The sequence below is a fragment of the Canis aureus genome, chromosome 10 (genome assembly GCF_053574225.1).
Source record: "Canis aureus isolate CA01 chromosome 10, VMU_Caureus_v.1.0, whole genome shotgun sequence".
NCBI lineage: Eukaryota > Metazoa > Chordata > Mammalia > Carnivora > Canidae > Canis > Canis aureus.
Genome location: NC_135620.1, coordinates 25,485,035 through 25,507,730, shown reverse-complemented (window position 1 = coordinate 25,507,730; position 22,696 = coordinate 25,485,035). Strand labels below are relative to the sequence as shown.

The 22,696-nt window shown below is 44.4% G+C and overlaps 1 protein-coding gene and 1 long non-coding RNA gene across 4 annotated transcripts in view; one reads left to right on the top strand and one right to left on the bottom strand.

The window, feature by feature from the left end:
• The window catches only part of SMAD5 (SMAD family member 5), a 57,122-nt gene extending 48,634 nt beyond the window's left edge, over nucleotides 1-8,488 (bottom strand). Inside the window, exons 1-3 of one of the 3 annotated variants that reach the window (XM_077911770.1) lie at nucleotides 8,332-8,477; nucleotides 7,416-7,634; nucleotides 3,680-3,860 (exon numbers count right to left, since the gene is read on the bottom strand). The gene's annotated coding sequence lies outside the window, so the exon portion shown is untranslated. Of the gene's footprint in view, nucleotides 1-3,679; nucleotides 3,861-7,415; nucleotides 7,635-8,331 lie in introns of all 3 variants that reach the window. The other 2 variants (XM_077911769.1, XM_077911768.1) reach the window with 2 other exon arrangements.
• A 79-nt stretch (nucleotides 8,489-8,567) lies between these two features.
• LOC144321621 (uncharacterized) lies at nucleotides 8,568-12,009 on the top strand. The gene is made up of 3 exons (XR_013387220.1): nucleotides 8,568-8,699; nucleotides 8,793-9,169; nucleotides 11,749-12,009. It is a non-coding gene; the product is annotated as an uncharacterized LOC144321621 (long non-coding RNA).
• The last annotated feature ends 10,687 nt before the right edge of the window (nucleotides 12,010-22,696 follow it).

Here is a 22,696-nt window from a genome sequence, read left to right as displayed (position 1 = left end):
GTAAGAGAGATGTGATTTTAAAGAGAGTGGCTGAGCTGGGCCTCAAGTGAGTAGGCACCAACTGAGTCAAAACTTTAAGCAAATAGGTAGAAGCAAGCCAGGTAGATATCCCAGAAAATCGCTGCAGGCAAAGGCAACAGGCAATGTAAAGGTCCCAGGGTGGGAGCATGTCTGGGATACGCTGGTAAGTGCAAGACCAGTGTAACCTGAGAATAAAGTGAACAAGGAGGGGGAAATAAGAAATGGTGTTAAACAGGTAAGAGACCTGCAAATAAAGACACTGGCTTTAACTCTAAGTCCAATGAGGGCACATTTGAGAGCTCTGAGTGGAGACATGACATTTTCTGACCAACATTATTAAAGAATTACTCTGGCTGATGTGTTGAGAATAAACAGCAAGGGTAAAAGTGGGAGACCCAGTTCGGAGTTGCAGTCAGCTAGGTAAGAGATGATAATGGCTTGGACCAGAGTGATGGCAGTTGGATGGTAAGTAGACAACTTCACATACATATCAGGAACAGTAAGTTTCCTGATGGAAGAGATATGGGGACTGTGAGAAAAGAGTCAACAATGATTCCTTTTTTTTATTTTTTTTTATTTTTTTTATTTTTTATTGGTGTTCAATTTACTAACATACAGAATAAACCCCAGTGCCCGTCACCCATTCACTCTCACCTCCTGCCCTCCTCCCCTTCTACCACCCCTAGTTCGTTTCCCAGAGTTAGCAGTCTTTACGTTCTGTCTCCCTTTCTGATATTTCCCACACATTTCTTCTCCCTTCCCTTATTTTCCCTTTCACTATTATTTATATTCCCCAAATGAATGAGAACATATAATGTTTGTCCTTCTCCGACTGACTTACTTCACTCAGCATAATACCCTCCAGTTCCATCCACGTTGAAGCAAATGGTGGGTATTTGTCATTTCTAATAGCTGAGTAATATTCCATTGTATACATAAACCACATCTTCTTTATCCATTCATCTTTCGTTGGACACCGAGGCTCCTTCCACAGTTTGGCTATCGTGGCCATTGCTGCTAGAAACATCGGGGTGCAGGTGTCCCGGCGTTTCATTGCATTTGTATCTTTGGGGTAAATCCCCAACAGTGCAATTGCTGGGTCGTAGGGCAGGTATATTTTTAACTGTTTGAGGAACCTCCACACAGTTTTCCAGAGTGGCTGCACCAGTTCACATTCCCACCAACAGTGTAAGAGGGTTCCCTTTTCTCCGCATCCTCTCCAACATTTGTTGTTTCCTGCCTTGTTAATTTTCCCCATTCTCACTGGTGTGAGGTGGTATCTCATTGTAGTTTTGATTTGTATTTCCCTGATGGCAAGTGATGCAGAGCATTTTCTCATATGCATGTTGGCCATGTCTATGTCTTCCTCTGTGAGATTTCTGTTCATGTCTTTTGCCCATTTCATGATTGGATTGTTTGTTTCTTTGGTGTTGAGTTTAATAAGTTCTTTATAGATCTTGGAAACTAGCCCTTTATCTGATATGTCATTTGCAAATATCTTCTCCCATTCTGTAGGTTGTCTTTGAGTTTTGTTGACTGTATCCTTTGCTGTGCAAAAGCTTCTTATCTTGATGAAGTCCCAATAGTTCATTTTTGCTTTTGTTTCTTTTGCCTTCGTGGATGTATCTTGCAAGAAGTTACTATGGCCGAGTTCAAAAAGGGTGTTGCCTGTGTTCTTCTCTAGGATTTTGATGGAATCTTGTCTCACATTTAGATCTTTCATCCATTTTGAGTTTATCTTTGTGTATGGTGAAAGAGAGTGGTCTAGTTTCATTCTTCTGCATGTGGATGTCCAATTTTCCCAGCACCATTTATTGAAGAGACTGTCTTTCTTCCAATGGATAGTCTTTCCTCCTTTATTGAATATTAGTTGCCCATAAAGTTCAGGGTCCACTTCTGGATTCTCTATTCTGTTCCACTGATCTATGTGTCTGTTTTTGTGCCAGTACCACACTGTCTTGATGACCACAGCTTTGTAGTACAACCTGAAATCTGGCATTGTGATGCCCCCAGATATGGTTTTCTTTTTTAAAATTCCCCTGGCTATTCGGGGTCTTTTCTGATTCCACACAAATCTTAAAATAATTTGTTCTAACTCTCTGAAGAAAGTCCATGGTATTTTGATAGGGATTGCATTAAACGTGTATATTGCCCTGGGTAACATTGACATTTTCACAATATTAATTCTGCCAATCCATGAGCATGGAATATTTTTCCATCTCTTGTCAACAATGATTCCAAGGTGTCAGTCCCAACTACTAGAACAGGATTTCCCATCAACTGATTTGGGGGGAAGGCTGACAGCAAAGCTAAACGAAGATCAGGACTTATATTTTACATACATTAAATGTATGAATGAAATGTGACTAAGCTTCACCAGGCTTCCATTTCAAATAAAATCATATTAATATAAAAAAACCCTAAAGATCCTGTTCTTACCTCAAGCTACTTAAAGTAGGATCTCTTGGCCAACTCCTAGAAAGGCATATACAAGCCACCCTCCACACTCATCCCCAGACAAACACATGCACACAGCTCATGCCCAGACTTGACAAAACAATTCATAGAAACAGTTCCCTCACTTTCTGTTCCAACATCTCTGCTTCAATCCAAAATAAAAGGCAAGCAACCAATCCAAAACAGAACCTGCTAATAAGCACATCAACCCATGCAAACAAATGCCCACATGGGTCACAACCCACTAAAACCTCAGCCAAACCTGTAGAAAAGAATTACAGATGGGGAAACAAATTTATCATAACCATCAACAAAATTCAGATTTGAGATTAGCGCTCTACTTCCCACCATTTTAACAAGAATCCCAGATCTGCAGCAGGTTTGAGAAGCAAGGCCCTTAGGATCACCTGCAATGGAAGAAAGTATATGCAAGAGTAACTTTTTTGTGGTTCATGTGGGTAAAGCTTTAAAAATATCTTACCCTATGGTTCTAATAGCAATAGTAGTCCCCAAGTACCAGCACCACTAGTGTCAAACCAATCCCAGATCCAGATACACAATTACTAAAACATATAAGCCATATATCTATGGCAGCAGCAAGGAAGAAAAACAAACCAAGAGTAAGTTTGCCTACAAGCTTTCCTAGATTCAGAAATCCTATTATTTATGGGAACATCTACAAGGAAGAGGGGATACAATCACGTGAGCACCAAAATAACTCTCCTAGAGAAACACTTAAATTACCACTTTTCTGAATTGTAGCTGTCAATTTCCAAAGATATCAAAAGTTCTCATAGTGGATTTCAAAGCCACACATGAGCTGAACTCATGTTCCCTGACACTTCTCACAGAATAATCTTATATAGTCTCTCTCTGTGCCCACACAAGTCTCTACCTTATCTCCCACATCCAGAGTTTTGTTTCCCAGTTTTTAATCACTCTTTAAACTTCACCTGCTCCTCTAAGTCCTCTAATTAAGCAGAGCCTGATCTAGATGTACACTCACCCCCACAGAGAGCCTACAAGATTTCCTATATTACTACCAGATGTGTTCAAGTATACTTGTCCAGGCATGTAGGCACAGGAATAGACACAGAGTTGGTCAATCATTATAGTGCTTTCCTTTAAATTATAAAATCATCAAGGGCAGATACCAAATCATTACATTATAAAGTGTGTCTCAGAAGCACAAAGCACTAACCTGTATCCACAATGCTTTAGGAAGATGCTCTCCAGATACCTCATATGCAACCCAGAGTTCAAGTCACATAGAAGAAGAGGGAACAAATATGACTCTGGGTACCTTCTGAGCTCCTGTCGTCATTCATTTAACTTATACTTTCAATCCCAAAGAGTTGGTCAGTGAGTCATGTAGGCACTCGCTTAACAAAGCACAGAAATGTGAATAAAGAGAAAACAGAAGACTAGCTTTGAAATATTTCAGCAATACCCCCTTTTCCCTGGGAACATACAAACCAGAATAACTAGATCTCAAGTTATACAGCCTTCCAGATAGGATGCAAGGCAGATCCTAACACATCATGAAAACAGAACTGAACAAAACAAAACTTGTCTTTAAAGCACCAGCCATATTCTGAGCTCATAGTTAAATTTGAAAAGTGTAAGACACTTCTCAGGACTCCAGATGCTATGCTCAGAGAAAGGTGGGATGGTGACACCAGTTTTTCTCTTACTGTTATTTTCAGCAATAACAAAATAACATCAAAGTAAACCAAAAGGAAAAATCTAGTTAGAATCTCACAGCACATCTAACCACTGTCAAATTTTCATGCAGTACACTAGTCTATAATTTGTATATATGTTACAGGCAAGACTAGCATACCAAAGAATTTAAGAGCAAATCTTGTTTACAAAATGTACTTTAACAACTAGCTTCCAAAGGTCAATTACAATTACAGGATGGTCCATAGAAAACTCTCTAATACAGAATTCTTTCACCTAAAATAATTGTCACAACCAAGTTAGGAATATTACAATAAAAGCAGGAAGAAAAGTCACTGAAACCACCACTCTGCTATGATAGGGCCAAAAACTTCACCTAGCTGCCCAAACAAAAACAAAACATAACAAACCAAAAAACCCACCAAAACTAAAAAGCTAGGAACTAGATGGTTATTTACGAAAAACCTCTGTCATTATCCCATCTTCTCCAAGTTAAACAATTAAAATGTTAGAACATGAAGGTGACATATGAAAATGGGAAATGTCCTAACAACAATCTAAATCTTAACAATTCTTTAAAAAGAATTGCAACTACTAAACAGATCTCTCAGACTCACAGTTCTAGACAACGGCAATAAACTAGATAATCTAGGGTTAAAAATTTCAATTCTGCTAGCTTTGGAAGTATAAAAACAAGATGTGAGAAGACATAGATAGGCTTCCTGGAGTTGTGTATCTCTTTTTTTTTTTTTTTGTGGTGGAAAGCACCCTATCTCTGTGCAGCCTTCTTGGGTCCTACTCCTCCAGATTAATTCTCTTCTTCAAAATATTCCTACTGGGAGAGGTAAGAATCATCCCTCAGGCTATGACTGTCCTTTTTATATAAAAGGCAATTTTCTTCAATGTCCTTGACCTTATGTGTAGACTGTCAAACCCCCTGGATGTAAGGTGCTGGTAACATCTAAAGAAATAAACTAAAAAATAAATAAATAAATAAAAAAGAAAGAAACTATTTTGTCTTCTTCTTTGTGATTAGGTTAGTAGGAAACACACACACACACACACACACACACACACAGAGAGAAGACAGGGAACACGGACCCTCCAGGAGCAAACAGGGAAGAATGATAAACCAAAGGAATAATGGTGGCTATATCCTAAAGTATATTCAAGCAGGCTCTTAAATTCACCCAAATGTGTGGCTCATTGCCTAAACCAACATATACATCTGGTAATAATAAACACTGATAAGTCATAAACAAAAAGGGCTTTCTTAATTCAAAAACTCTACAAACTACTGGTTAACGTTAAAATTTACACAAAACACTATCAAACAATAGGTGTGAGACGGATTTTAGATAGTATTAGTATTTCAATTCAAATTACTAAGAAATGAAAAACTGGTATTTTACTGCCTCGTCTTTAAAACACTAAGAAGCCAGTATCTTTGATTTGACCAAGTTACAAATCTGTTTTCAGTAGACAGAGAAAACATACTGCCTCTGTTTAACGCAAAGGACAAAAAAGATCATCACTGCAAATCATAATGTTTGGGTTCATGATGAAAACAGGAAACAGACAGGCTGCCCAGGTATAATTACGGTTATAGTGTAATGTGCCTTCAGGTTCAGCCAAGAATTAAAACCCAGTGAAGAGTAAGCAGAATTTACTTGCCTCTACCTTGCTGCAGAAGGCAACTTTTAATAATACTTCCAGCAACATGTTACATAACCAACAGTAAACAACAATCTGATTCAAACCTCATTAGTAACAACATTCTGCCACAGTCTCCCACTGAAATTAATAGCTGACTTTGCCAGAGGGGAAAGAAATGCAACACTTACCAATCTACCCATTTCTGTGGCGCCTACCTAGGACAACCAGACAAGTGGATAATACCACCAAATTTGCACAGAATCTATGAAAAATATTTTATTCTTCTCTTTTCCCCAGTTCACTGCCAGCTTTCCTCCCTTTTACCAGACCCTATCAATATGGGTGCATTTAAATCGAAGAGGAAAGCAAGTTGAAGAGGTACACCTAACTTTTGCTGCCTATGTTAGCTATTTCAGATATAAAAGGAATGGAAGGGTAAATGAGGAGGAAATTTTTTTAACAAAGATACACGGGGGGATCCCCGGGTGGCTCAGCGATTTAGCGCCTGCCTTCGGCCCAGGGCGTAATCCTGGAGTCCCGGGATCGAGTCCAGCATCGGGCTCCCTGCACGGAGCCTGCTTCTCCCTCTGCCTCTCAATCTCTCTCTCTCATAAATAGATGAATAAACTCTTAAAAAAAAAAAAAAAGATACACAGTAACATTTATGCAATAAAAACAGCCACGTAGAGAAGGCACACTTACTGAGGGATCCACAATATAGGTGGAAAGGAGGACTGCAATCATGCAATCGAAACAAAAGTTAAATTTTAAAAGTCTAAAACGTATTATGTACCACCTTTGTGAAGGTTAAATTTTGTTAAACTGTCTCTTATGTTATATATGTTTTGCATTCTTATAATCTCGGGGCTCTCCACAGAGGGGAAAAAAAAAAAAAAAAACCAGCCACCAAAGAAAGAGTAGAGGAAAAAACAGCTACCAAAAAAAGAGTAAAAGAAAAAAAGAATGTGTACACATATGTAAATAATCCCTTACAGACTGAATGTGGAACACACTAACTTCCTAACAGTACTCTGCTCAATACACATGAAACTGTCACACTGTGTCAAGGTATTGGTTTTCCTTTCAACAGCCACCAACCACCACGCTGACATCTAGCAGAAATTCTGAACTACTTTGCGATGTCACTAAATCTCCTAAGGTCCTGGAGCCTTATCGGGTTTCAAATTTAAAATCGAAAATCCACTCTGGGCCACTCGGGTCCTCGAGGGATATCGAGCTACTCTAGTTTTTAAGAACTTAAATAATTCTTAAAACAGCCAGGTCCAGCACCCTCTCCCCTCCGCGTGCGAAGCCAAGCCACGACCTCCACCTATTCAGCCTCGGCTGCTAGATAAGGGCACTTTTGGTAGGTGCTAGGCAACACGCACGATGTGACAAACCCAACCAGACTTCAAAACTTTTTCCACAGAAAGATAAGGTAAACAAGATATACTTAGCACCACACCCATTGAAAGGCACAGGCAGCCAGGAATGTTTCTCCGCCCCCCGCCCCCCCCTCTAGACCTCCAGCTGGTCAGGAAACAATGTCTCTGCAATCAAGATAGTGATCTGGCCCAGGGTGTTCGGGCATTCCTCACCTCCAGGATGGCCTACAGCTCCAAGCTCCATCAAAACCAGAATTGGAACATTTTGTTAGGAATCGGGCACGCGTCCAAGATACCCGGACTATCCTCGCCCCAGTTCTTTTTTGCAACCAAAAATCTGCTTTTTTGGCTACTGAGCATGCTCCGATTTAAGACAGGCGCCACATGGGAGTTTTCAACGCTTAGGCTCCAAACTCCACGTAATAACAGCAGCTGAAAGGGGGAAGAGAGGGGAAGGGGGGAAGGCGGGGGGGGGAGACGGGAATATGAATCTGAGCACTGATCGTCAAGTGAAAGACCCGGCGGAGACCGACTATGATGAAGGCAAGCGGGCGCCGCTTGGCACTGCTCCTTTTGCACCGATGCAGAAGTTCACACGCGAGGGAGAAGAAGAAATGTTTGCAGGGGGGGCACCGGCACGGCAAGCGGCAGAAACCAGGTCTAGCGAGCGGCTGAGCGCGGCGGCAGGTCCCCAGTGCGCGGAGCGTGATTCCCACCGATAAGCGCGATCCTCCTCTCTGAAACGCAAGGCGGCGGCGAGTCACCGAGCCCGGGAACACAGCTCCGCGGGCGGCGGATCGGACGGCCCCAGCGAGCGCGGCGGCCCGGCGGCGGCGTGCCTCAGGGCGGCGGGGGCCCGGGCACCGCCAACCGCTCCCGCCCACGCCCACGCCCACGCCCACGCCCCACGCCGGCCCGGGGCTCCCCGCCCCCCGCAGGCCGCCGCGGCCCGGGGCTCCCCACCCCTCCCCCCGCAGGCCCGGGCTCGGCCTACCTCCCCGCCCCGCAGGCCCCGGCGGTTTCCGTTCCGCCCGCGGCCCAACGCCCCCGCCTCGGCCCGACTCCAGCCACCGCGGCCTGATGGGCGAGCCGGGCCCCGGACGGAGCTGCGGCCCCCGGCCCCGCTCACCCGCCGGCTGGACGCGCTCCCCCGGCGCCGTCGCTGCGCTTCCCCTCCGTGCAACTTTATTAGCAGCTCGGCCGCGGGACACGCGCACGGCGCCCGCTCGCCCAGGACCCGGATGAGGGAGGGAAGGAGCCGGGAGGACGCCGCTGGGGTCCGCGCATGCGCGCCAGACGCCGACTGACCGCGGCGGCGCGGGGGGGAGGGGGGGGGCCCGGCGCTGGGCTCTGCTGCGGTCCGCGCGCGGCTCGAGCTGCAGCGGGCCGGCCCCGGGGGGAGGGGGAGGGGGGCGGCGGGGAGTCCGTCGCTCAGCACCCCCCGCCGCCGCCGCCGCCGCCAGCGGTCCCCTAATACGAATACAACTAGTGCCCTCGGTACGGACAATTGCACATTTTCTCGGGCATGTAAAAACTGCAGAAAATCCTTTAGAGACAAGTTTGCTACATTTACTGATTTTCTTTTTAAAGGTTTTATTTATTCACGAGAGAGAGAGAGAAGCAGAGACACAGGCAGAGGGAGAAGCAGGCTCCACGCAGGGAGCCCGATGCAAGACTCGATCTCGGGTCTCCAGGATCACGCCCTGGGCCGAAGGCGGGCGCTAAACCGCTGCGCCACCCGGGCATCCCCACTTACTCATTTTGTAGCTCTATGAATCTACGTGAAGAGAATCCTCTTTCTGTGAAAACTGGCTTCAAAAGAAACCTGTGAGCAGCTGCTTACTAGATGCAACCCTCACCCCCCCTCCGTGGAAATCTTGGGGAGTCTGCAGTTCCCCACAGTAGGACTGTCCGTGTATTGGAACGTCAACCCCAATAGTTGAAGATCCGCACGCCCTTCTGCACAGGTGAGGCCACTGCGGTGCCCAGAGGTTGGCATCCCTCCACTCCGCCTCCTGGGGCGAGAACCCTTTAAGGGTCTTCCTTAGTGATTGGGGGGCTCTTCTCATTTGCTCTTTCCCTCAAAATTCCCCCCAAAGCGTCAGAATTTCCCAGACTAGGATAGTGGCACCACCTGGGGAACCAGTTTGAAAAGTACGCGTGAAGAAAAGCTTTTCAATAATGTTCTTATTTTAAAAGTTCAATACTGGTTTTTCCAGTACTCCACCGTAGGTTTCCTTTTTTGAGTAGATTAATCTAGGTGAAAATAAAAAATCGGAGTCATTTCCAGATCTTCTCCCTCATAGCTTAATCCAATCCATCATGCACTCTTATGAACTCTACCTTCAAAATATATGCCAAATCTGATTTCTCACCGCTTCTATTATCACCTCGGTGGCCTGGGGCAGCATCCTCTCACACACATGGGCAGCTGCTATGTTGCTCAGGGCTCCAGCAGTGTGTTGCTACAGTGAAAAGACAAAGTAAATATTGCAGAAGTCTCTGCGTGAGGGGTGGCCATTGAATGGGACCGGGGCCTGGTGAGGAAGTGCAGTGGGCCAGGGTAGGGAACCAGACAGTGCCTATTCTGATCAAAGGGGCAGCTGCTCCTCCACTCTAGCCAACTGCCACCATGGGGAGATGCAATAAGAGCCAGTGCTGGCAGATCTTCTGATTTTTCAAAAACAGCTGGAAATCTGGATGTTAATGCAAAAAAAAAAAAAAATCTCACTTTTATATGTTTAGCCACTTCTTTCATTCTTTCTCACTTCTTCTCCCTTTCTCAGACATTCAGGAGGCCAATCCTATACAAGCCAAGCAAAACAAATCCATGGTCCCGATTTAGCCTATTGACCATTGGTTTGCAGTCTCAGGTCTACATCTTAAACCTCTTTACTACATCATAAATTTTGTGAAAGTAAAGTCTGTGTACTTTAACTCTTTGTCACACTCACTGATTATTTGTTGGTAATTCAGAAGTTTCCAGTCCTTGGAAGGCACATATTTCTGGAGCCTGCATGGGTTTACAACTCCCAGAAGTGGCTATAACCCTGCCTTATTTTTTTTTTCCAGAACTAATGTTTGCAGAGTGTTTTGTTGAGCATTATAAGACATAACAATTTGGTTTAAATATTTTGTACACTAGAGCCATTCCTCACTTCAAACAGCTAGTAAAATCCGCCCCCAAATGTTTGCTATCTTGCAGTCACTGCATATTATGCAAGGAACAATTTGTGATTGCAGGATCCTATGAATGCTCACATTTGTCATCTTAAAGCCAATAGATTTGTTTCCTGAACTATGTGTTCACATACTGATCAAAGCAGCCAGAGACTCCAACCTCTCCAAGTTGCTATGTGGGATCAGCTTAGGTCTGAAGTTGGAAGAGATGATAACATAGAAGGAGGAATAGAAACTTGAAGAGCACAAGAAATGCCTTCCAAAGGACGGAGAAATTACCCAGACTCCAAGAATATAGAAAGTCAGAACACTAAACGTGCAGATAGTTGAAAAGATTATATAAGTGAATGATCAGGTGTGCTAGAGCCATAGGAATGGAGTAAGGAAGTTCCTGATTTTGACAAATAGATTCTAAAAACAAATGTAGAATGGGATGATCTGAACAGGTAGATATAGTCTTGGTGGAGCTTGAAAATAGATAAACTGATTTTTCAGTCTAGCATTCCTCCATGAGGTCAGATAAAACCAGCTTTTATTCAATCTACTTTATTTGTAGAGAAACCTATTTCTGGGTAATTTAAGTCAGTGCCTCTCAACCAGTGTGACTGTGTCCTCCCCACTCCCACCCCCACCCAGGGAACATTTGGCAATATTTGAAAGAAAAAAAAATCATGACTGTCACATCTAGGAGGGTGCTGCTAATAGCATCTACTGGGCAGAGGCCAGAGAAGCTGCTAAATACTCCACAATATACAGGACAGCCTCTTTCTACCAAGATTTATCCAGCCCCAAATGTCAATTGTGCTAAGGCTGAGAAACCCTGTCTTAAGTCCTAAATAGGGGATGCCTGGGTGGCTCAGTGGTTTAGTACCTGCCTTTGGCCTGGGGCGTGATCCAGGACTCCCACATCGGGCTCCCTGCATGGAGCCTGCTTTTCCCTCTGCCTGTGTCTCTGCCTCTCTCTCTCTCTCTCTCTCTCTCTCCCTGTCTGTGGGTCTCTCATGAATAAATAAATAAAATCTTAAAAAAAAAAAAAAAGTCCCAAATAGGTTTTCTTTAATTGAGTTGCTGCTCAACTCAAAGGGGGAAAAAATGGGCCTTTTCTTTGAACTTTTCAAAAAATACATAAAAATAACAAATAAGCCTTAATGTTTAGCCCATAACGTACTCCCACCTTGAATTTTTCCAGAACTAAAAAGAAGGTAATTTGCAGGAAATATGGGACCATATATGGAACTTGAAAGACTGGAATAATTAACTCAGTCTTTCTATATTTTTACTTTTTAATTTTAAAACTTAGGGTAATCAAGGCAAATTGGTTTTGGCGTCAGTATTCTTAATATGTCAATTCCATCCTTTGCTATAGCTCAGAAGATTCTCTCTTGAGAACCATTGTACACCCAGTAGAACTGGAAGAACATGATGATGTCTGGAGGAGCTACCCACTGTAGAAGGATCGGCAAATGATCACAGAGATCTGCAAATGGTCCTACCTAGTAGCCACCTCAGACTCCCACTTTGTCAGACAGTCGTGGCAAGTGGACACAAGAGGAAGAAATGTCTGAGCTTGAGTGACTCCTCTGGACAGGGTCCTGGAAACAATAAAGCTGCCTTTTCAAGTTCTAAATGTTCTGTGTATGTTCTTCAGTTGACAGACTAGCCCCACCTCCAGTCTTAATATTGGAGTACAGGAGGCCAAGCTAAACAAAGAAAAGTGTGACAAGAGTGAGATCCCAAAGAAATGGTCTACAAAAATGCAAGAGGTGCCTGGGTGGCTCAGTCAGTCAAGTATGTGACTCTTGATTTCAGCTCAAGTCATGATCTCATGGGTTGTGGATTGAGCCCCGCATGGGGCTCTGCGCTCAACGTGGAGTCCCCTATCTCTCTCTCCCTACTCATACTCTCTCTCTCTCTCTCTCTCTCAAATAAATTAATTAAATCTTTTTTAAAAAATCCGAGAGAAAATAAAATCATGCTAAAATTTTCCAAAGAAACTTCATGTTGCTGTTGAACAGAATAAGCCACATGTTTCTGTGTGAACCAGAGAATACACTAACGTGATTTTATTCAACATTTGAAAGGGTTTTTTTCCAGTAAAATTTGAGTGTTCTGGTGTGAAATGATCTCTTAATAGTCCACAGATCCTTTATTTTCATAACTCTAGATGTTGAGAATCTTAATGTATTGAGAAAAAAAAAAAAGAAAAGGAAAATAAAAGAATGACAGCTGCCTCTTCTGGAAGCCCAGGAATCTCCAGGCCATGGACCCCTTGAAGCTTCAGGGACAGATATGAGAGACTCTGTGATGGCCTCCCCCGCCCCCACCAGAATGAATATGTGCTTTTTTGTATATATACCTTTGTACACATTCTCTGCAGAAAAAAAAAAAAAAATCCATAGCTTTCATCAGTGGCTCAAAGGCTTGCCTGACCTCCAAATGTTTGCAGATGCTTAAAGTAGTGGTGACTTACGGGTGGTGTAAATTTAATGTGTCCATTTTAAGTTCTCTTCTCTTTTTCAGAGCAACGTAATTGGGAGATTCCTCTCTAGGGAGGGCTGCTTGATGCAGAGTGTAGGAACCTGGCTTGCCTGTCTCCAGCCATCTGCTACATTAAAGAAGGCCTCCTATGGCTGGAATCCAAAACACAAAATTAAAAGGGTTGCTTGCACCCAGAGTCATAAAACAAAGAGGCTTTCTAAAGCAGGGCTTGGAGTGAACACTCATTTCTTCCTGACTTAAACAGCATCTGTTCCTCCTGACGGCAAACACCCTCCAAGTTAACTCAACTGAACTCCACAGTTCTATATTCTCAATTTTCATGCTCCGAGACATAGTCTCAGATGAGCCAAACCACATGTGCACTCTGCCACAAATCCAGAGCAGCAGGTGAAAATCTGGGAATGCTATGGAACCGGAGAAAGGGGAAGGAGACAGAAGTTCACATTCTCTAGAATGCCTTTTACGTGCAGAAAATCTTGGTCACCAGAACTCTGAAGCCAGCCTTCCTGTTGTGAATATCAACTGTCTCCCTTGCTCCCTGTGTGACCTTGCACAAGTCCCCTCATCTGTAAAATGGGGATAACAGTAGTATCCAATTAATGGAATTATTGTAAGGCTTAAATAGAAACTTGATAGGCACACAGTAAATACAGTAGAAGGCATGTGTTTTCACCAATACACCAGCAACCTCTAAAACAGTCTTAGCAAATTCATTTGTTATGTAAAATATACATGCATTGGGGCACCTGAGTGGCTCAGTCAGTTAAGTGTCTGCCTCCAGCTCAGGTCAGGATCTCATGGGATCGAGTCCCACATTGGGCTCCCTGCTCAGCAAGGAGTCTGCTTCTCTCTCTCTTTCTCTCTCACTCTCCCTCTCTCAAATAAATAAATAAAATCTAAAAAAAAAAAAATGTGCATGCATTTTACCTAATATACCCTCTTCTCTTCTTACTTTAATAGGTGAGCTCATTCCCCCTCAAGCCTACAGTGCCATCTATTGCAAACAACTCCCAAATTTCCATTTCCATCTTGGACTTGGCTAACAAACTCCAAGTCCTTGAACTCCCCTCTCTTGTCTCTACTGGATTGTAGTAATTGTGGATTTTGTCTGCCTGCCATACTCCCTAAACCCCCTTTCTCCTGCTTCCTTTGTGGTACCGTTCCTGCTCGGTATTAGCAGACACCTCACCCCAGAGATGCGCATAACACCCAGGAAGGTTATTATAGTTTCCCACTAGCTAGGCCACCATGATTTGTTCATAGATGGGCATATGACCCAAAGAAAGTAACATGTATTATCTCTTAGACTGATGTATGGATGTTGAAAGAGAGCGAAATCCTCATCCTTACTTGTTGGTACTAAGCTAAGGATGAGTCTGAGGCTGCCACAGCCCATCTAGCCATCATGTAGAAGGAGTTTGCTTGGCCATGAAGCCAAGAGAATAGACCACAGCTGGAGATACAGAGGAGACGTCATGACAAAAATCCCTTGATCTACCTGTACCTGTTTGCTGTCTTATTCCACTGAGACCTGGGACTGTTTGTTAGGCAGCAATGGCCAACTAAAACATTCTTCACTTACCCTTATCTCTTATCCTCAGTTATTTTTTCATTTATTCTCTTCCTCACTCAATAGTGTGACAAATATTTATGGAGCACCTACTATGTATCAAGCATACTTTGGGCATCAGGGAAAAGACATTAAGCAAAACAGATGAAAAGCCGAGCTTTAATGGAATAAATAGGTATTTGTTTAAAGTATAAGAAAGAAAATTGAGTATGTCACCTGGTAATAACTACCTGGTAAAATAAATAAATAAAATCATAAGTGGGGGACAGAACAGGTTCCAGGAGGAGGAGGGATGATCACTGTGTTGATCACATAGTCAGGGTTAAATAGGGTTGCCCTTCCACTTCCAATCCAGTGTAAAGTCTTATCATTTCTACCTTCAAATCGTACCTAAAAACTCTCCATTTCTCTCCATGTCTAATATATATATTTTAAAAGATTTTATTTATTTATTCATGAGAGACACACAGAGAGAGGCAGAAGGAGAAGCAGGGAGCCCGATGTGGGACTCGATCCCAGGTCTCCGGGATCACGACCTGAGCTGAAAGCAGATGCCCAAACACTGGGCCACCCAGGCGTCTCAGAAACTCAGCTCTTAGATTTAACATGTGTCCATTTGCTTCTGCACTTAACTAAAATTTATGTAGTACCTTCTTTGTGCCTGACAGTGTGTTCAGTACTGGGCTACAAAGATGACTGCCTTGTTGAAGTTCACAGTTTCCTTGGGAGATGTTTGGGAGAAAAGATGCTTCTTTTCTGTCTTTAAAGATCCTTGAACACTTGATGGGAGAGTCAGAAACTAGAAAAGCAAAATCTGTCACTTCAAAGGTGTAAGCCCAAGGATTCTCAGGGGAGGACACCCTTCAGACCTTTGAGGAGTCCTTCGTTTTATAGAAAGCTCCCACATGCAATAGACCAATTATGCCAATGTCAAACAAAGATTATTTTCTGAAAAGGAATATTTAGCACTAACATTTAAACTATTCAGTATACTCATTGGAAAGGCTGTCACAGGAAGAGCTATGTTCTTTCAGGCTGTATTTCCTGCGATGTTTCATTTCTAAGTATGAATTAAAAAATAGCTTACAGTTTTATAAAAATAAAGCATGTTTATTGGAAAAATTCAAATTATAAAGAAAAGTCCAAAAAAAAGAATAAAAATTACTTGAAATCACACAAAGAAAAATAACCATGGTTAATAAGTTGATATAACATCTTGCCAGACAGCTTTCCATGTGTATAATAATAGCTATTATAGATCAAGTATGTACGTTATGCTAGGTACAGAGCAATATGCTTTACATAATTTATTTAACACCACAGTAACCTCACAATGGAGTTACCATTGCTAACTTTATGATCGTCTTTTCTATAAATGGAGAAACTAAGGATGTAGGTGCTTGTATTTCTACAGACTGCTTGGGCTTGCAGTGCCCAGAAATGTTCCTAACATTGTAACTCCCTTTATTTAAGAAGCAGTGTTCACAACTGCTTTGCTGATCATGGAAGGATATCACAGAGCATGGTTAAAATATCCTGTACAGTCAGCTCATCCCTCACGTCATGCATTCCATAAAATCTTGCATTCTCTGCTCTCTACAACCCACTCTCTTCCGTCTTCTCCCACCACCCCCTATATGGCTCTTGTTACCCCTGTCAGTGAATTGGTCTTTTTGCTGTTCCTTCCCAACCTGCCATCACACTCCATCAATACACCTCTGCTTTCACGGAACTTCTGTAGGAAGTTCCCTTCCTGCAGCCTATCCCATCTTTCTTTCCCCAGTCTGCCCAGACTTCAAGGATCTTTCCTGGACGCATGGCATCGTGGAAGGAGCATAAGAAGGAAAAGAGAGGGGTCCCTGGGTGGCTTGGTCGGTTAAGTGTCTCACTTCAGCTTAGGTCACGATCCCGGGGTCCTGGGATCAGAGTCCTGGGATCAAGCCACACGTCCCCTTCTCCCTCTCCCTCTGTCTGCCACCCCCCTCCCCCCGCTAGTGCTCTCTCTCTCTCTGACAAATAGATAAATAAAATCTTTTAAAAAAGAAGATGGAGAAAAAGAGATATGCAATATAGAGATGGGGAGGGGGAGGGGTTTCACAGGCATTTTAGGGATAAGGAAGTAGAGGCTCAAGAGAAGTGAAATCAGTTCCTGAGAACATACAGACCATTGGTGATGGGACTAGAAGTGAAATCCAGTAAGTTTGGTGCCCAAACTCCTGCTCTAACCACTCTGCACATTGCCCTGAGACAATTCTCAACTCCAGTATCCCAACAAAACGGTTCTCGTGAATCCCATCACAACAGTCAGGGAACCACAACATTCAGCGAACTGAGCTGGAAAAACAATAGATTACTGAGTAGGAGAAGGAACAAGTGAATGAACGTGTCAAGGCACACAAGTGCCATTTCTAAAGCCGACGCGTGTGATTTGGAGATGGTGAAGTCACACAGAGCAAGCAGGCCATAAAACTTTGTATTTATTCTAACAGTCAGGTAAGGACCCTGAACAAGCTCAAAAGGCCCTGAATGAATGGGGTTACTGTTCCAACATGTTTATCTTGAAGTGTAGTGAAACCTATTCATTCTATTTGTGTAATGACTAATGCCTCTGTGGATATATCATTTACAATATGATGGCATTACTAATGTGCCACATTAAAGGTGATTTGAACTGATGAACCAAATCAGTTAAGTTCCTCTAAGTCAACTCTGGCTACCCAGGTCAGGCGGTGTGCTGTTTCCATTGGAGAGAGGCAGCCAGGGGTGTTGGTCTCATCTGTATTGCCTCTAGAAGCCCGTTTTCATAAAAGCGGTATCACACGATGCTCCAAAAACCAGAGTTCAAACATTTCAAACATGAAGTAAGAGGTCAACAGAGTCGCCTGCCCCAAATGTGTCCCAGCTGGAGTAGTAGGAGCCCCCCTGCCAGATCAAGCTGTCAGAAATGAGAATTTAGATGAGATCTGAGCTCCAGCATGAGTTCTGGCTGTGATGTCTCTGAGGTCTTAGCAAAAACCACCCGGGGACTGCTACTGGTTTTCAGGACGACAGGAAAGAACCTCACATAGGTTAAGGTATTTATTTTCCTTGCTTACGAATGCTGGCTGAGCTTCTGTTATCAGCCAGGCACCACAATGGTAAGGACATTTCATTTACTCATTTCTAGTTTGCATTCCTTATTTACCCTTGGAGGTGAGGGATACTCAAAGAGACAGATGTCCACGGAAAAGAACACCCACCTCTCTCCTCGAAACTCTCTCCCCATCTCTTCTTGCAGTCGGGTCTCAATTCCGATCTCTGGCTTCCTGACCAAAGTCCGATTCATTTATTCACTCAGCGATCATTTGTTGAGTGCTTGCTCTGTGTCAGGTCTTGGGCTCCAGGCTGGGAATGCCTAACAATGCAAAACCAGGCAGGCACGCTGCTCACAGGGAGAGCAGTCAAGTCAGGAAGACAGACGTAAATTCTCCATCTAGAATCAGCATACTTACAGTGATCCCCAAACGCTTGCTTTTTTTCTTTTGATCAGCATTGGCTGTGCTCCACTTTTTAAACTCCACAGCTTTTCCCCGTTCCTCTATTCATCTCATCCGCACATGGCTGGAAATTAGATTTGAGGTCTACAAGCAACCTCGAGGAAAGAGACATACTCATGCCTTGCTTGCTTTCATTGTTTTTGCAACATGGACAGAACCAAAAAACAAATTGTAGGTAACCAAAGGCCCCCAGACACTCAAGCAGCCACACCTGCTTTGCCTCCCAAGGGAGTTAGCACCTGGGATGCCAGAAACTACTGCTGATTCACAGACAGGCCAGGTCTTCACCGGGCTGCTGGACTGAATGTAAAGGACCCAACAATTCCGGAGCTGCTAGGGTGCCAGGGACCATTTTGTCAGTAGGTTAATACCCCACAGCTACATGGCCCTATCAGGAAAACAGACACTAGACATAGGTCTTTGTACTGAATGGTTTCTAGCGGCTACCTTTAGAAACTCTTAGCAGCCTTAAGAGAAAATTTTTAAAAGTCAATTTTTTTTTCTGTACAGCACATCATGAAAACAAACACAGTGACAAACCCATCGCTCATCCTCACACTTGGGTTATTCTTACTCCTTGAAATTGGAAGAAAGAGATGAACAGGAGCTATCGAGTGAGGAGGCAAGCATATCTGGCAAAAGAACGTGGTTTCGTTGGCTAGGAAGTCGTGTTGGCCCCAGGGCTACCAAGACTGGGTTGTCCAATAGGCTTCCAGAACAATACTCTGAGTGCAATTAGGGATTCAGTCAGCCCTTGAGTGACCCTCCTCTTTTTTCAATTTTCCAGAATTGGTGGCAATTAGACTTCTCAAGAGACACTTTTGAGTTTGCCACCATCCAAAATGAATGCTACTGAAAAAAAAAAAAATGAATGCTACTGGACTTCAGTCTCCTCTTTTGGGTGATGATGACCAGAGCTATAGGGTTGTGTCCTCTCAAACCACATGGCACAGGTCAAAACCACTTCTCCAGGAATGAGGCCAGTTGGGTGGCATTCCCGAGAAGTTTTCTGTGGACATGGTGGATACCCTGTGCTTTCTGGATTCCAGCACTCCAACCCAGCCCACAAAGTGAAAGCCTGGGAATCTGCTCAGTACGGATAGTTTCCTCCATGCAAGGCATAAATTGATTTGTTTATCCATCCAAGAATTTGTCATACTTTTACTAATAGCTTACCCCTTGTAGACTCTGTGACAGATGCCAGACACAACAGAGAGCTGACACAACAGGCCTAGTCCTTTGCCCACACAAATTATACAACCTCATAGGAAAGACAAGTATTAATCAAGCAACTACACAGTATAAAAAGGAATATGAGTCAGAACCAGGGGGCAGGGAGACCTGCCCTGACAGAGGGGTTTTAGCTTCAACCTGAAGATGCACAGGAGTCCTTCAAGTGGAGGTGAAGTTTGGATGGGGTGGAGGGTGAGGAAAGCCTTCAAGGCAAGTGGAAAGACCCCAGGGCGGGGAAACCAAGGAGTAAGCAAGCACAGAGGGGCCTGGAGAGGAGGACGGGACAACCAAGGGCTTTGTAGGCCACCGCTAGTGTTTGGCATTATCCTAACTGTGCATCACATGTCAGAGCCGGGCCTCAGACTGTCGCTTTCCTGGTAAGGAGGAAGGCTGGTGGTAGCAGGGAAGAGAGAGGGGTACAGAGGAAGATGGGGTTACTCAAAGGACAAGCTCTCTGCCAGCATCTCAGGAGCCTACCACTCATCTCCCCTGTGATTTATATCCAAGGCCAGCCCAGGACCTTGCCGCTCCAGATCCATCTCACACCCCAGGTCTTGTACCACTTGCTTGTTGCACCATGGCTCTATGACTATAGGGACCAGGTCACCCAGCTGCCTTTCCGCTGCTGGGGAGGGAAGAGCAGGAGTGAACCGGAAAGTTGGAGTAGCTGAGAAGGCATGTCTGGGGCAAACATGCTCCATGGGGGACTGAGCCCCCATGTTACTTTCACCCTTCCAGGAGATGGGAAAAGACCCTTCCTCCTAGGGGAGAGCAGGGGGCATGCTTCCATGACTCCTAGATGACACAACATCGTGGATGGAGTGACTGTGGGAAGACTCATCACACCCAGACTTATTTCTGTGAGGAAGGGAAGCGGTAGGGACATGTCTGTCAAGTTCTTGGCTGTCATGCATGATACATAGTGGTCCATGGCAGATCCACAGTAAATGTTTGCTACCTAAATTCCAGTGCAAAACATACAAAAGCTAATTTCATTTTTTCCCTTATTACCTTGAGGGGGAAAACCTAGGACACCCCAAATTAATAGGGAAAATGATCCCATTTCTTGTCCTTTGAAGTGGGTAAGCATGTTATAAATGTTTTAAATGGGTGAAGAAGTCTTCAATCAAACCAGGGCTTCTGTAGACTTTGCTCTCATTATCTTATAAGACACTGATTGTGTTTAATTGTGGAGACTTCATTTATTTTTGCCCAGGTCAGTGTTCCAGCAAAGGTTGGAGCCCAGACAAATTTTCACTCTAGAGACAGGTCTCCTGGCCTTCCTGTGCATATGTGTTTATGTGTGTGTGTGTGCACGCACTTAGGGGTCCTCTCCTCTGCAGTGACCTAGGAAGGAAGGTCCTGCATCTGGCTGACCAGCCAGGAGTCAGCAGATTATTTCAAGGCCATGTGGTGAATTCGGTAGACTTTTCCCTTATGAAAGCACTAGGAATAGTATTATGCTTACCTCCAGACCTGGAAAAATCTTGCTCAGGAGTCCTACTTTAAATGACAGTAGAGAGGAGGGGCCCACTGTACTGAGGCGATCCCTAAGAGAGAGAGAGAGAAAAAAAAAGATGGTCATTCGTTCACTCTTTCCCTGTACTCAGGATCTAGGGACTGGACCCCAGATGAAGTTAGGTTTCCCTCACGCTCTCTGGTGTGGGGAAGTGGGATTTGGGTATCTCTTGCAGAAACCCAGATGACCCTGGCCTCATTCTCGTCTGATCATCTCAGAAGCCCTCCAAGGTCAGGTGACACATAGTGGCCCAGTGCATCCATGAAAAAAGGTGACAGGAAACTTCCTGTGGGACTGGAAGGTGGAGCTCCCCAGAGGATGTTTGTTCCTTTGAAGTTGAACTCACTGTGAGGTTCTTTCTAACCCCCACACCAGGCCTTCTGCCTTATGCTTCTCCTTGGGCCACACAGCTCCAAGATTCTAGTTCCAGAGAGTTCTTCAGATCCTAGAAGCACCCTTGCCTGCTCCAGGTGACCCTTCGGATCTTGTTCCAATTGGAGCTTAGCTACTGAGAAAGATGTGAAGAGAAAGGAGGAAGATGTGGGTGGGTAGTGGAGAGCCTGGGGTCCTGAGAGGGCCCTTCCCTTTTGCCTCCATTACTCCCAGCCTCCGGCCTCGGAAGTCTGGTCAGACGGACCTTCAAGTTTGATCTGGGACGGAGAAAATAAAATAGAGTAAGCATCGAGCCAGGAAGGGGTAAGGGGAGAGGAGGTATGGGGTTCATAAGACCAGAGTGTCAAGAGGAGTGTGTGCAGCACAGAGGAGGCTGGAGGTCGATAGGACTTCTGAGTGAGGAAAAGGAACCGAGTCTGCCAGGGAGAGAGTAGGGCTGGGTTCCCTGGCATGGAAAGAAATGTCTAGGCTGTGGGTTGGGAGCTCTTTGGGCCAGAGAGGGAAGCGGACCGGGAGTCCGTGCCTGCAGGCGATGGCCTGGGTTTCCTGAGGAAGGAAGAAGGCCCAGGAGTCCGGACGAGAAGCGCATGGTGTTGAACCAGACGGTCTGGCATGTTTGATTCCTGTCCAGTAAAAGAAAGACAAAGAATAAAACTAGACAGTCGAGTGTTTGCTTTCATCATGCTCATTTCAGACCCTCTCCATCCTCGTCATTTCTTGATTAGCAGGTAGTTGAGTCAATTTCGTCTTTTGCGACTCTCAGTAAAGGAATGAACGAACGGTCAGTAAACACAGGGATCCAGGCCTGTGAGGAATCCTTTGGTTTTGGTGAGTTCAACCTCCATCTGTTTCCCAGTAAGAAAGTTCAAGGCTCTGTGTGTGCGTGTGGAGGGAGGAGTGGTGGCTGCGGTCATGTCTATCTCTAGCTCCATAAAAACCATCGTTGCACCTGTCTCCTTCACTGGCCCCTTGTCATCCCTGTCCACTCTCTCCGTGTCCTCCGCTGCCCCTCCAGCTCACAGCCATCCTCTGTGTGGAGGGTCCATGAAGGTGATCTCTCTCCACCCCCTCCACCCCTGTCCACATCTCACCTCTCAGATCTCAGCGTTGTTCCCTCAGACAGCCTTCCTCAAGCTCCCAGTCTAGAGTGGTTCCTTCATTCTAGGTTTTTGTGGAAACTTGCTTGATTTTTTGAGCACCATGTTCCTTTGTTATTATATACTAGGATGGTGATTATTTGATTGAAGGTCACCTCTCTCACTAGACTGTAATCTCTTTGAAGTTAGACATGTCTGTTGATGTTTACCCCTGGAAGCTCACCAGCATCCACAGCAGGTGTCCCCCCACTTCTCTTCCTCTATAACTCCCCCCACTATTGATAGGGAAGTAAGCGCTCTGGAAACCCATAGAATGGGTCAGATGTCTTTTTCCATGGGGTGACTTTGCTAATAAAAGGGAGTTCACATGATTCCCATGTAAACCTTCTCAATGGCAAAAAAGGCTCAAAAGGGGGTTCCGGCCTTTGTGCATGAATAACATTAAAAGGGTAGAAGCTCTCAGATGA